At 36.3% G+C, this 15,033-nt stretch overlaps 1 protein-coding gene across 3 annotated transcripts in view; it reads right to left on the reverse strand.

The window, feature by feature from the left end:
- The window catches only part of UGP2 (UDP-glucose pyrophosphorylase 2), a 56,444-nt gene that overhangs the window by 23,643 nt on the left and 17,768 nt on the right, over positions 1 to 15,033 (reverse strand). The gene's annotated exons all lie outside the window — the stretch shown is intronic.

Raw genomic sequence — 15,033 nt, forward strand, 5'->3', positions numbered from 1 at the left:
GGATCTCCCTTAGGCTATGTTGGCCTCATGCTTCCACTGACAAGAACACTGCCATATAACAATCCACTAGGCCTTTCTTATCTTCTCATATTTGTCTAGGAAAGCAAAACCAAGGATGTGTAATTGGTAGAACTCAGGCAATTGTCAAAACAACAGAAAGAAAACCTAAGATTAAAAAAGTCTTTTATCCACTTATATGAGGTATGTAGAGTATTCAAATTCATAGAGATAGAAAGCAGAATGGTGGCTGCCATGGGCTGGGGAGACGGGGAAATGGGAGTTGTTGTTTAATGGGTATAGAGTTTCAAGTTTGCAAAATGAAAAAGTTCTAGAGATTGGTTGTACAATAATGTGAATATATTTTACACTACTGCAGTGTACACTTAAAAATGGTTAAGATGGCAAATTTTGTTATATGTTTTTTACCACAATTAAAAGAATTTTAAAAAAATTTTAAAGTCTTTTGTGTGGGTGCATATGTGCAGGTACACATGTATGCCCTATCCAGAAGTCCAAGGACCACACAGTAAAAACATCACTTCCTTTGGAAGACTTTTGTGACCCTCATACCCCCAGGAATGAATCTGGCACAGCCTCCACTTCTTGCCTCAGGTAGTACCAGCTTCCATCATAGCAATTTACTACACTGTCTCCAAATTGTCTGTTGAGTGCTCCACATCTGTTACTTGACTATAAACTCCATGAGGGCAGTAACTGCCATATGGTACTCTCCCCATCACATCCATCACCTTTTCCTAAGTGTCAGGATCATTGGCAGCACTCACATATTTGTTGAGTAAATAAGTGAATAAATGAATGGAACGAATAGAGCTATTTTTTTTTAATTTTTTTTTTCTTTTATTTATTTTCTTCCCCCAAAGCCCCAGTAGATAGTTGTATGTCATAGTTGCACAGCCTTCTAGTTGCTGTATGTGGGACGCGGCCTCAGCATGCCCGGAGAAGTGGTACGTCAGGGATCCGAACCCGGGCCTCCAGTAGTGGAGTGCGCGCACTTAACCGCTAAGCCACAGGGCCGGCCCCCGAATAGAGCTATTAATAAATGAAATCTATTCTCTGGAAATGATTTCTTGTTCTACTTTTGATAAGGAACTTATTTCTTGTCTTATTAAATATTAAGTTTAAGATAAAAGTGGTTTCATTACTAATTAGAAAACAGATTACAAACACCCATTATTTTAATTGAAGAAAAAAGTATTGAATTAGCAATATATTATACATCAATTTGATAAAGAAAATCTAAATCTAAGACTTTGCATAAAAAATAATTTTTATAGGTCATAATATTAGTGTAGTAATTGTAAAACAATCCATCTGTGACAATAAATAGAATGAACACATAATAAACATTAGAAGCTAAGCCTGAAAAAGTACATTACCTAAGAAAGTTATTTTGTCTTCTTCCACTTATAAATTATAAGAACAAAAGGCAAACTATCAAAGCAAGTACATATTTCAATTTTTCCAGCTATTAATATTAGCTCCCGCATCTTTGAGGGTTTTTTTTTTAATTAATTTTAATTATTCTAAAGTAAATGTTACTAAACGTATGGACAGAAAAACATGAGGGCAATTTTTTCAGTGGTTGATGGAATCAGCTGTCCTCTTCATACACTGAGTCCTCACATGTCCAAACGCAAAAATTTATAAAAGGGGGTAAGTTGGGCCGGCCCCATGGCTTAGCGGTTAAGTGCGGGTGCTCCGCTGCTGGCGGCCCGGGTTCGGATCCCGGGCGCGTACCGACTCACTGCTTCTCCGGCAATGCTGAGGCTGCATCCCACATACAGCAACTAGAAGGACGTGCAGCTATGACATACAACTATCTACTGGGGCTTTGGGGGAAAAAATAAAAGAATAAAAAAAAAAAATTAAAACATTAAAAGGGGGTAAGTAAAGGGGTCCTTTCAAAGAACAAGTCAGAAATCTTGGCACCAACACTGTTCTCTAAACAATTACACTCATCAGCACCAATCTAATAACTCATGCTCAATATCCTTCAATACAATCCGCTACCTTAGTAACTAAAGTCAGCCTTAGTAAAAATCTCAGCAAGAACTGCTATTACCAGGAGCTAGAATCATAAAACTCGCTTATTTCATCTTAAGTCTTGTGTTGCCCTCTCTGGGGAGCCAAACTTGAATACTGTATCTTTTTGTTACATAAAGGTAAGAATCATAGCAATTCAAACTCCAATAAACAATTACCACAAACAAAAGGACTATTCTATATTAAATATTTCAAGTAACAATTAATACAAATAGCCAATGAAAAAATTCAACCTAATAATCAAATAAATAAAAATTTAAATAAAAATTTAAAAATATTTTTCATCTAAACTGGCAAATATATTTTAAAGAAGTAATACTTGATGCTTTAATAAATGTAGTGAGACCAACAATAAAACAGATTGTAGGTCTCTACTCAATGTTAACTCAGAGAGGCCTCTCCTATCTCTGCCTACCCTATCTAAAATATTACCTCTACTCTCTCAGTCTCTGTACCCCTACCCTTTCTTTTTCTTCATGTCACTTATCATTACTTGACATTATATTATATGTCTTTTATTGTCCATGCCTCCACTGGATTGTAAACTAGAAACTAGATGAGGTTTATCAGTATGGTCCTCTACTAATACACAGTTGGCACTCAAAAATTAGCTGTTGAAACAATAAGTCAATATGAATGGGAGTACAAATGGGCATACTCTTTCTGGAAAGCAATTTGAAATATGTAACAAGAAACTTTGAAAAGTTCATATCCTATGAAGAAAACACCATTTCTGAATATTTATTCTAAGAAGTACTTCAGAGATGCAAAGATTTATGTGTAAGTATATTAATCATAGGGTTTCTATAATAGCAAAAATAGATCTACATGTCCAACTATAAGACAATTCCCAGAAGTAACACACACTGATACACTTGTACAAACTCCCAACCCTCACACTCCTATCAATTGTTCCCACCAATATATTTCCTTCAAGGGATGAGTTAGATTCATTGTCTTATTTCCCACCATCAAAAAATTGTAAAAAAACATTTGATTTCCAAAGTTTTGCCATGCTAAATGATAGATGATCAAAGAACTAATCCTATAATGGTTACCAGCCATCCTTCCTACAATTTCACCTAAGCTTTAATAATCCAATGCCAAGAATACTCTGCAAAGCCTCCCCAGCTCACTAAACCTTACACCCCACAATGAACACCACCAATTCTTTAAATACCTACACCCCTATATAGTATGAGCAAGGGCACTCGATTCTTTTAATAGCTATGATAGTCCTCTGAGACAAGGCCAAACCCTTACATCTATCTTGAGTTTAGTAGATAAAAAATATATAAACATGGATGGAGTTGCTGGTTAAAGACAATTCTACATGCATCCGAGGGCTTTCACTATGCAAATACCCTTCAATAAAACCCACTAAACAGAATAGTTCAGCTAATCATTTTCATAATGGAGGGTATAATGTTGTTTATTCTCACCAACCTTACAGAGCACAGACCTCCTGCAAGCCTGAAAGTTAAAGAATTAGCTAAACTTTATCTCTCAATAAGGAAAATCTGTTAGGGATAGATAAGCTTTATTTATTACATTGAAAACTGCAAACTACCAACATATCTGATACAGGAGAATTACAGGGATATAAATTACAGTTCACCTACATGATGGAATATTTTGCTAAAATAATATAAACATAAAAAACATTAAAGTATTCATGATCATAAATGAAATATATATCAAATTAAGTAATCTGATAATATATAAAAATATATTCATAACCAAAGCAAATAGAATACATAAATATGAAAGTTATAGAATTTTAAAAAGAAATACCATCTATAATCTTAATACAATTCTTTTGTTTTTACTGTGCCCAGGATAGCACCTGACATCTAGGAGGTACTTAATAAATAGTTGTTGAATGTATAACAACAATGGCAAACATCTACTGAGTCTTTATCAGAGTGCCTGGCACATAGTAAGTGCTTTACATGCATTGTCAATAATCTTCACTAAAAATCCTACTTTTATTATGTCTACTTTTTATGAGTGAGGAAACGGAGGCTTACAGCAGTTAAATAACTTGCCTGATGTTATATGGCTGAGAAGTAATGAGCTAGGATTAAAAACTCTGGAGTCTGTGTTCTTGACCTTACTGCCATTACCACTAAACTGAAAGAAAAGTGTTAAATACACTGAAAGCAGAATGAATTCAGTATGCATATGTAGGTGGTTTTGTAATAGTGGAATATATTAGTGATGACACTAAGCATGAGGTAATTTCTCATATACCTGTTGACTAAGTATATTATTGGGAATATTATAGCTCAATATCACGAAATTAGAGATTTTAAAACTATAAAAATAATTTAAAACTATAAAAATTTGTTCAATATACATCACTAGTTTATAGAAACTAAACTGCAAGAAGGTCAGCTAGCCTGATAAAGGGTGTTTAAAAAAAAAAAACAGGAAAAATTAAAATGAGTAGCCATTTCTCCAATGGTGACCAAGAACTACAAGAAATCCAAATTTTCTATGTAATTTGGGGTTAAGGATTTAAGAAATTAAAGTACAGCCACTCCTCACCTGCCTTCTAAAAATACATTCCAACTAGCCTGCTGTAAAGCTAAGGACCTCCCAATCTCCTGTGTTTTCCAGCATCTTCTTAGTTCAGCCAAATTGATCCCTCCTAGTTGACAATGAGTTGCAGACACGGTCTCTGCTTACCTTGTCTACCCTCATCTCCCACTCATTTCCACTCTTATTCTCCAGTGCCATTATAAAAACTGTAGTTCTTAGAGCACTTTCTACTCTCTTGTGCCTTTGAGCTTTTGCACACCATGTTCTCTGAAATGTCCACCTGACTTTTTGGGCAAACTCTTACTCCTACTTCCAGTCTCAGTTCTAATGTCACCTCTTCATTCCTAACTTGCTTAGGACTTCCCAGCTGTCCAGCTGCTCCTTCTCCTGCTACACTAGGTACACACACCAGAAACCGACGCATCTACAACACTACGGACAGGTAGACAGTTCATTTAAAAACTAAGTTCAAGCACAGAATAATGAAAAAGTTTTAGGTACATAAACTATTTCAACTTCTTACAAATAAATGTACGTTCATTCACAAAGGTCTTTTCCTCAGGTATGGTATGGATCTGCTGAACAGAGCTCTGTGTCATCTTATGTAAACCACACCAATAACATACCATTTGGGATTTCCAGTTTCACTTCTTCAAAGTGGACCAACAACTTAGTCATCTGTGAAACAAGCTGCATGCAGAAGAATCATTCTAGACTTATGCAATTTTCTCAATCTTTCATACTTGTGGCGCCCACACCTAAGTTAACAATAGCTTTTTGGAGGGGGCCACTTGTCTTTATCCAATTTTTCCACAGCATTCCTCTCAATTTTCATGGAAATAACTTTTTAAAAACCCATTTCATTGGTTTATATAAAATTTAATTACATTATGTCATTACAACAAATATATTTGGTATAAACAGGTTTGGGAACAAACACAATTAACTTTTGGTGAACAAGCTACTCCACTGGTGAGAGAAGATAGGAAAGGCTGGGAAGCATTGTACAAAGTTGTAAGCTCTTTAAGAGCAGGGACTGTCTTTATTTTTGCATTCCCAACAAATGAAATAGTGGATATTTGATAAATTTGTAAAATAAAAGTAATGAATAAAAGAGACCTTCATAACCTCATGTAGTGACTACAGGTAAACCAGAAAAAGACTTCAGCCAGGGAGATGCGACTGCTGAGGTTAAGCCTGGGCCAGAAGAGCAGCAATGGGAAATTAGTCTTTAAAATTATCTTATTTATTTACGCATTTATGTTTTCTCTCTCCCACCAGAATGAAGCTCCATGAGTTAGGCCCTTGTCTATTTTGTTCACTTGTATTCCAATGCCCAGATAAATGCCCACCACACTAGCTATTCAATAAATATTTGTTATTTTTGTTGCTGGAAGAACTTTCAAAAAGAAGTGAGAGTATTTTAAGATCTAAGGAAAGGAATGGAGCCTACTCAACAGTTCTACTCAAGAAAAGATGGAGAAATGGGAAAGCCATGCTTTAAAGACTTTCAAGATCCTTTCAAACATTGATGGCAACTGGTGATTGCTCTATAACATACCACAGTGCTTAAGAGTCTGGGCTCAGGCAGATCTGGGCCTACATTCCGGTTCTGCCACTTATTTACTAGCTAAGTAAACTTGGATGGACAACTCAATCCCTCTCAGTCTCAGAGTCTTCTACTGTGAAACAGGGATACTAGCAAGCTCGTGGAGTTGTTTGAGGATCATGTAAGGAAGTACACGTAAAGAGCTGAGAAATAATGCTTGGCCCATTAGTGCTGAATAAATGTTTGCTGTTATTGCTATTATTACTGTTGTTGATAAGCGAATAAAGTACACCACATTCTGTGCACTAGAGATAAAGATAGGGCTGTACTCCTTAAGAGCTCCATTATTGTTATTAGATACCAAAGATCCAGGTCTTTGGAGTCTGACTACCTGGATCATATCAGAGCTCTTCCTCATAGGCAAGTTACTAACTATGAACTTCAGTTTCCTCTTTTGTAAAATGAGCATAATAATAGTGCCTATCTTCCAGGTCTATTGTGAATATTAAATGAGATCATGGACATAAAGGATTCAGTATATTTGACATATAAGCACTCCAACATTGACAATAATCATTAACTATAGAATATAGGGCTTTGCAAACATAGGTTTTCATGAATTTTTTAAATGAAAAATGCTTAAACTTTTGCTTCATTAAAAAACAAAAATTTTTGGAATGGTGTTTGTTTCATGCTCCGTTGAAATAACAGAAAACTTTCCACTCTCCCAAGGGCTTTAGGATTATGTACAATGAAGACACTTGTCTTAAGCCCATCTATAAATAGAAATCTTTGTTTAATGGCTTACTTCCACCTTTTTCCATATTTAATCTAGTCATAGGTACCTCTCTGGCATTTCCATGTTTCTTCTCAGCTATCTTTTTAGTTATTTTCCCTTTTGAGCTTGAAAGAAAAATTCCATCAGCACTTTCACCAATTATTTTGTACTTCTTTTGACCCAGCAAGAAGTTTAAAAATGGGATATAGGTAACAAAAGTCAGTTTGGATAGCTATATAATGTTTCTAGTTAAAAACACAGTGTATCTTTGCAACTTTTCTATAAATCAAACTATTCTAAAATTAAAAGTTTATTTAAAAACACATATTGTAAATTGCTTCTCACTTATTCAATTCTCATGTGTCTACCTACTAATAGAATTTTGTTTCTTACTCTTGATATTTTTGCCTCTCAAAATCCCATACCTACTGCCCTCCCACTAAATTGTAGGACCTTCCAAACGCTGTAGAGAGGTAAAATTATAATACTCCCATTACAATTGTGTACTTTAAACCTGGTCAATTAGAGAACAGAAGACAATAAAAGAACTGGCAGAAAACCCAAATGACAAAAAAAGAAACAAAAAGAGGATGGTTGCAAATGGCAAATTATCCTACAAAGTAGGAAGTAACTAAGAAGAGAAAGTGCCAACTTCTCCATAAACCTTACTGTAATCTAGAATTTTTTTAATAGAAATTCTAGAAGTTCAAAGACTTTTGGATATTTTTCTAACTGCAAAAGTAATATACACAGATGGCCCAAAAATTCAAACACGACAAACAGGTATATATTTACTACCCTTTTATAGAAGTCAGCTGAAGTCATAAAATTAGTCAACCTTGTGAGGCCTTTGGCCCATATCCTCATCAGCTAAGGTAGTACTTTTCAAAGAATTTTCCACTTTAGTATGGATTACAAAGGACAAAGGTGGATGACCCAGAAAGTTGGAAAAGAGTTCTAATAAAAGAGATGGGAGGTCCAAAAGCCAACTTGCTTATGTGACTAGGACTAGCTCTTTACTAAAATCACTTTGCATTTCCCCTATCAGCCAACCCTCCTGTTAGTCTAACTGTAGACAAAAGATGCTTCAAAATAACTGTGATAATCCTAAATTCCCCAAAAAATAAAACTGAAGCTTCTAACATCCTCTTATGCTGTATACTAGCTTTAAATTCACTAAATAGCCACTGATTAAAGCAGTGTAAAGTACATTGTTAATTATATAATTAACATTGTTGGAGCAGCCCTGGAGAAATGATGGGAGGGAAGAGGGAAAAGGCAAGAGACTATATAAAGAAAAGTTCTATGGAAGATTAAAGGGCAAGTGTGGGGAGGTGGACAAAGGCTAACAGAAAGGCCAGATGACATAAAACCAAGGGTGGAGGCTAGGCTGACCTCTTCCTTTGGAGAAGTCTGAATGAAGGAAAAGGCAATATTTTAGAAAGATACATATTTGCTTAGCTTGTGTATTTAAAGGAAGAGGTAAAGTGGGAACCAAAGCCCAATAAGAGTTTAAGAAGAAGCACATTTTAAAGCTGCACAAGGGAACTGTTGGTGATGGTGGAAAAGTTCTATATTTTGATTGTGACAGTAGTTATGGTACTGTATGCATTTGCCAGAACTCATAAAACTATACACTAAAAAGGGGAAATTTTGGGCCGGCCCTGTGGCTTGGTGGTTAGGTGCGCGCGCTGCGATGCTGGTGGCCCGGGTTCGGATCCCGGGTGCGCATCGAGGCACCGCTTCTCCGTTCATCCTGGGGCCGAGTCCCACATGCAGCAACTAGAAGGATGTGCAGCTACGACATACAACTATCCACTGGGGCTTTGGGGGAAAAAAATAAAATAAATAAAATCTTTAAAAAAAAAAAAAGGGGGAAATTTTGCTATATGTAAATTATACCTCAATAAACCTGAGGTTAACAAAATAAAAGCTCTCAACAGCTAAAATGCTCATTAACTTGATAAGGTTTAGTCACCACAATTTAAAAAAACAAAAACAAGAATAAGCATCAGTTAACTTACTATTTGGGTTGATGTTTTACAATACTGAAAAATCTAAAACTGTTTGAGGTATATAATGAAGCATGGTTTTTAAATACTGTTCCAATCTTCCACCATTAGTGTCTTTCTTAAATGGAAATTGTAGTTTCTGACATCTCTCCCGTGTATTCCCCTGGCTGAGTTTCTCAGCCAGTGAACAGGAGCTGCAATGGCAAAAAGACTCAGCATCTGGTTCTCTCAGGGCCTTTCTTCTGGCTCTCGATACGGAGGAGCAGACACATCCACCATATGCTCCACAACCAGAGAACCAGCTACATGCTATAAGCCTGTGATTTCTAGACTCCTATTCTGAGAGCTTTTTTTCTCTTTGATTTTCCTCCCATCCTCAGAGAAGTCTTGCCTTAAGGTTACTCTAGGAGTCTACTTTAATGCCAGGAAGTATTTCCTGAGTTCCTATGCCAGTTAGATGCTTCCACAGTACCCTATGGGCTGCTTAGTGCACTGTTCTATAATTAGCTGTTTCTCGATCCATTTCCTCCACAAACTCGAGGCTAAAATGCCAAAAAGGGACCAAGACTTATTTTTGTAGCCCCAGTATCCAGCTAGTGCTTGGCAGAGAGGAGGCACCTAATAAATGTTTCTTGAATGAGATTCTAAGACAGTAGTTTTTAACCTTTAGAGGCCATGAACTCCTTTGAGAATCTGATGAAGCCAAGGCATCTACTCTGGAAAAAATGTATATTTATAAACAGTTTTACCTATAAGTTCAAGAAATCTATGAAGGGCCTACAATCTCTGCAGAGACCACCCAGGTGGTTCAGATGTCTGGTGTAAACATTCCATTCTCATCTTGGCTATACAATAAAGGGACAAGCAGAGTCAGCTGTCCACACCTGATTTAGAATAAGGAAAAGGAATTAGTAAAATATCCCCAAGGAATTACAGGGCAGAAAGGACTGGAGGAAGGCGTGGGTCACCCATCTTGTTTTATATAAAAATTCTCCTAGTATCAATCTTATAGGTTCAGGGTTAGCCTATATTAAATAAAGATAATGGAAATTCCCTCAGAGGTGTACCACAGATGAAGATGTGGGATAGGAGAACCTCACAGATTCTGTGATTATAAGATGCAAAATGCCCACATAAAAGATACACTTGGAGAGTGTAATATGAAAATGATCTGTATTAGGCCTTGTAACACATGAGCCAAGGTCCAAAAAGACTCTATGTGTGTGGGGGGGGAGAAAGGGGTTAGAGAGGGGAATGGCGATGTTCAAAGAGTGGTACTACCACCTATACCCACGCTATGATTTTCCCAAGAAGCTCAATTTTGTGGGACTGGACTGTCCCCTACTCCGGACACAAGGGCAGTGGTTAAAGACCCTGGTCGAACAACGTTACCTGGAGTCTCTCAAAGTTAATCATGGAACTGCCATTAAAGTAGCCACATATTTACCAATACTATTTATAAAGTGAAATAACCAATAAGTAACCAGAATGGAATTAAGAATCACAGACGCATGGTCAGCCTCTTAGTCACGTCCCCTTCCTGAAATAAAGCTCCTGTATATAAAGGCATGTGAAGGAAAGTAGTCCTGGGGAAAATGAAAGACTGTTCAATTCATTGTGGAATAAAAAGGTAGGGAATTACAGTTTCGGCAATATTTTCTACATTAGTCTATTTCCTTAGTTTGGTAATTCTATATATCACCATTTTAAAACTCTATGTCAGGAAAAATTGAGACTCTTTGGTATCCAACCATGTCCTCAGGGCCATTTCCTTAAACGCCACTATTTCCTTTTTGTGGAATACTTTTACATTCAGGATCTCATTTTATCTTTACACACTCATACTCACACACACACACACACACAACAAGTCCCTAGTGGCTTTATCATTAGCTGACTGCAGCTGGGAAATCTTCAACACGCTCAAAGCAAACCATCCTGTGTCACATCATGTCAGATCCTTGGCCAAACTGCCTCCAGTAAGTCTTTCAAAAAAGATGTGCAAACATTAGCTGCACAATATACTATGATTCATCTTCCAGAAAAAAAAACACCTGTATATTTTTACTCTGCACACGTACACCGTAACTTTCTCAGAATGCTTTATCATTTAAACATATACATTTTAATGTTTTTGTACTGATAGACTAAGAGTAAGAAAAGCTCTCAGTTATTTTATGGAGCAAAACAAAAAAATCTGTTGAAACTAAATACCACATTGGCAGGATATTCTTCATGCCAATTCTCTGCCTCAATCAAAAAACAAAAAAGAGTTGACCCTATATAACTCCTGCATTCACAAATACACCCTCACCATTTTGAGGACTTTAAAATAAGAACAATGACGACCATAAATCAACCAGGGACCTTGTGTTCAAACTAAATGAAAAAGCCCTCATTACCGAACATTTTTCATATAAAGGAGAATGTACTTTATTATCACCAGAGTCACTGCCAGCCAGGTGATAACAGATTTTAAGTTAGGGCTCAAAAGAACCTGTCAGCCTCAGTACCGTCTTAAATAGGCTCTGTACCTCCTTGCCTCTTTTATCTAAATCCCATCGCTCTCTATCCCCAACATGTTCAAACATTAAGCTTGGCCAAGAACAGCCTCTCTAGAAAACAATGAAATGGTCAAATGAAGCTGTACATGCTGACTGGTCCTTCCTTGCTCTAATAGTTTAAAACATTAACCTTAATACATTTTTTAAAACTTTCTTTTATTTATGTAGCTAAATATCAAGATAATCTTGATTATAACATTCATTTAGTTAACATTCACAAAATTGGGGCAGAGCATTATCCATATCATAACTCCATAAATTGTGTTCTTCTTAGCCATAATTCAATAAAATATGGACTCTGTGGGCTTTTCAAAAAACATCTATGTGCTCACTGACAGAGCTAAAATGAAGTATTCACCACATTAGGCAAGAGTAAGTAAAACTTGACAATGTACAATTTCAATGTCTATCTATAAGTATGTCCTTCAATCTAGTATTTATGAAAAAATATTTTTATCTAAAAAGTGATCATCTGAATTGAAAAATGCATTTGAGGTCACTTTTCTGGAGGCCAAAGAAGTAAAAAAAAAAACTTCTGAAGATCTTCTGAAAGTAAATACACTAAAATGAGGTCAGAAAACTTTTTTTCATAAAAGGCCAGAAAGGAAATATTTCAGCTTTTGCAGTCTGTATGGTCTTGATTTCAACTATTCAACTCTGCCATTGTAGCACTACAGCATTGTAACAGCTATAGACAACATGTAAAGGAATAAGTGTGGTTGTGTTCCGATAAAACTTGATTTACAAAACAAGGTTTGTCAACTCCTATACAAAAAGACAGATCTTCTCTTATGAGAATGTTTATGCGCACACCTTTGATGCAAAGCTGACTTGAGAAATGTCACTCTAAATGGCTATTCTCGCACAATAATTTCTTTCTGGTTAGGAGGATAAAATATCACCTGCATTTAAAAAACTATGTTCACTAAAGAAAGTTATGTTTTGAAAGGAAAACTGATCTCTGTATAATCTCTATGACCAGACAGAGAAAACCTGTGTTGGGGGCAGGTGGAGGGCGGGAACTGGACGAGTGTAGGGGAAGCAAGGTGAACGAACATTAACCCATGATTCGTATTCTCAGAACTATTTGCAAAAGCTGTTAACAGAGTATAAAACACATTTGTGCCCTCAGGAAGCTCATAACATAGTTAAAAGAACAAACATTTTTTGCCTCCACCTTCCAAAATTTTCAACATTAAGGGCATATGGGATTATAAGCATATTTTTTTAAAGATGCTCAAAATCTAGGTTTCAAAATAAAGACATATTTTTGATGAAGACCTACACTTTTATAAACAGAAAAAGACTTCACAAAAATCATGTTAGATCCAGAATTCTATTTTCTATTTCTATTCTTTTTTCTATATCAATTCTGCCTTCCTATCAGTAACTATGGCTCACCACAGGGGCACAGCCTCCTGAAAGGATCTGTCAGGACCTTGTTGGGGATGGGAGTAACTGAATTGGAAAAAATGCCTAGGTGGTTCTGATCCCTCTAATCCCTTCCTTCCCCATCCTCCAATTCCCACTCCAAGAAACTCTACTATATATCATAATTTTCTCTCAAAACATATAAAGGCAGTTTTCTCCGCTGGCAAAGCAGAATCTTCAACCTTAAAATACACTGAAAATTACAAATCTGTGTGCCTTCCTTCAAGGCAGGCTCTATCATCAAAAGGTTAAATTTGTGTAGGGGGAAACAAAAATTTCCTAGGCTGTAAGCAAAAATTAAGAAGTAAGAAAATCACATCTTTATACTCAGGCCCATCATTAATTAGAAAAGTAAGGTTATTTCAATTAGGAATAAATTCCTAGGCAAAAATTATAACTATTTAAAGGGGGGAAACACATAATGTCTATCTTTTATTATAATTTTAGGCCTGCTCCCAAACATTTTTTTAAATCTGACTGAATTTATCACTAGTTCCTTTTTCAAACTATATACCTATCCAGAAGAATTCTCTTATTAGTTTTTTCAAAAAAAAAAATGATTAATTCTACCACTTAAAAGCAGAAAAATAAATCACAATGCCTTCACTAGGGCTAAGGAAATCAAAGACTAAAAAAGTAGACCCTAAAAGAAACAGGCACACTGTAACTGGTAAGCATTACAGACAAGAGGAATTTTAACTTTAACATCAAAAATTAGAGATTCCTCAAGGGGAATGCTTAGGTGGGATTTTTATTTTTTTAGCTTATTTTCTTTTTCACAATGAGCATGTAATTTCTCATTTTAAAAAGTTTAAGAACTGAAAGACATTTTTCACATATGGAAATAAAAGTAATCCTAACTTGGAACTATATTTAAGATTTTCTCATTAGGAAAAAATGAGAGACTCCATTAGCTTAAGCCAACATAGATGGTATATAAATGAATGCGTATAGTTATATTCCAATAAAACTTTACAAACACCGGCAGTGGAGAAGCCTTCAGGCAGTAGTTTGCCAAACCCCTGCTCTAAAACAGCCCTATTTTAAAACCAATATTAGATTATCTAAGATTGCAGACACATAAGAGATAAACTAGCTATATACAATTATTCCACTCTATCAAGTCTTTCCTACCTGCAGTGAAAAGTGCTACAAGCAGCAGAGGTCAAAATTGCTAACAGGAAAGGGAAGAAAGGTCAATATGTTAACAAAACCTACTCCTTAGACAATCATTTCATTTAGAGCATCCAGTCAACAAACATTTGCTCAGGACACACGGCCCCTGGCCTCAAAGACTAGTACAAGGCAACATATGAATATAAACAAATAGTACTAATTAGGCCAGCTAAGTGCCACATCTGCTAAATGCTTCACGGTTTAACATGTTTCCACATATGTTTCTTAATAAAACCTCGTAACAACCCTGTGAAATACATAAAGCACTTGGTATTATTCTCGTTTTTCACAAAGCTCAGAAGCAGGAGAGCTAGGATTTGAACCTCTGATACTACCGCACTACACCACTTCAGTGCAGCTTTCTATTAGGGGCTGATAACAGAGGTGAAGGCATTTGGACTGAGCCTCGAAGAATGAGCAGGATTTTGAGACCATAGCATCGCAAGGAAACAACATAAACAGAAGTCAAGAAGCAGGGAAATACGTGTGTGAAGGGAGTGCTGGGTTGGTTTACGTAAGGCAGGTAGGGGAAATATGGCTATAAAGATGGGTTGAAAACATGGGGAGAGCTTTAAGTAGCTGACTTAGCATCTGTATATAACCCTACAGGCAACGAGAAATCAGATGGTTTGGGAAAGAGAAGAAAGAAAAAAATACAAATGAGGCTCTTACTGTGTGTTTGGTACTTTGCAAAAGAATTGCCTCATATTCAGAGATGTTAAGTTATGATGTAGTTTTAAAGGGAGATTAGACTTTCATTAAATCCTCTGTAGAACTGGAAAGATGGGTCTAACAGAAGGGAAAGTGGTAGACGGCTATCTCCATAGTTTCAGCGTGAGGGGATAGATGATGCAAAGCAATTCCTGTCCGTGTCTGAAGTGATGGTTCTTACAGGTCCCCTACACTACCCCACCC

Source organism: Ceratotherium simum, chromosome 11 (genome assembly GCF_057802395.1).
Source record: "Ceratotherium simum simum isolate JZ-2026a chromosome 11, ASM5780239v1, whole genome shotgun sequence".
Lineage (NCBI taxonomy): Eukaryota > Metazoa > Chordata > Mammalia > Perissodactyla > Rhinocerotidae > Ceratotherium > Ceratotherium simum.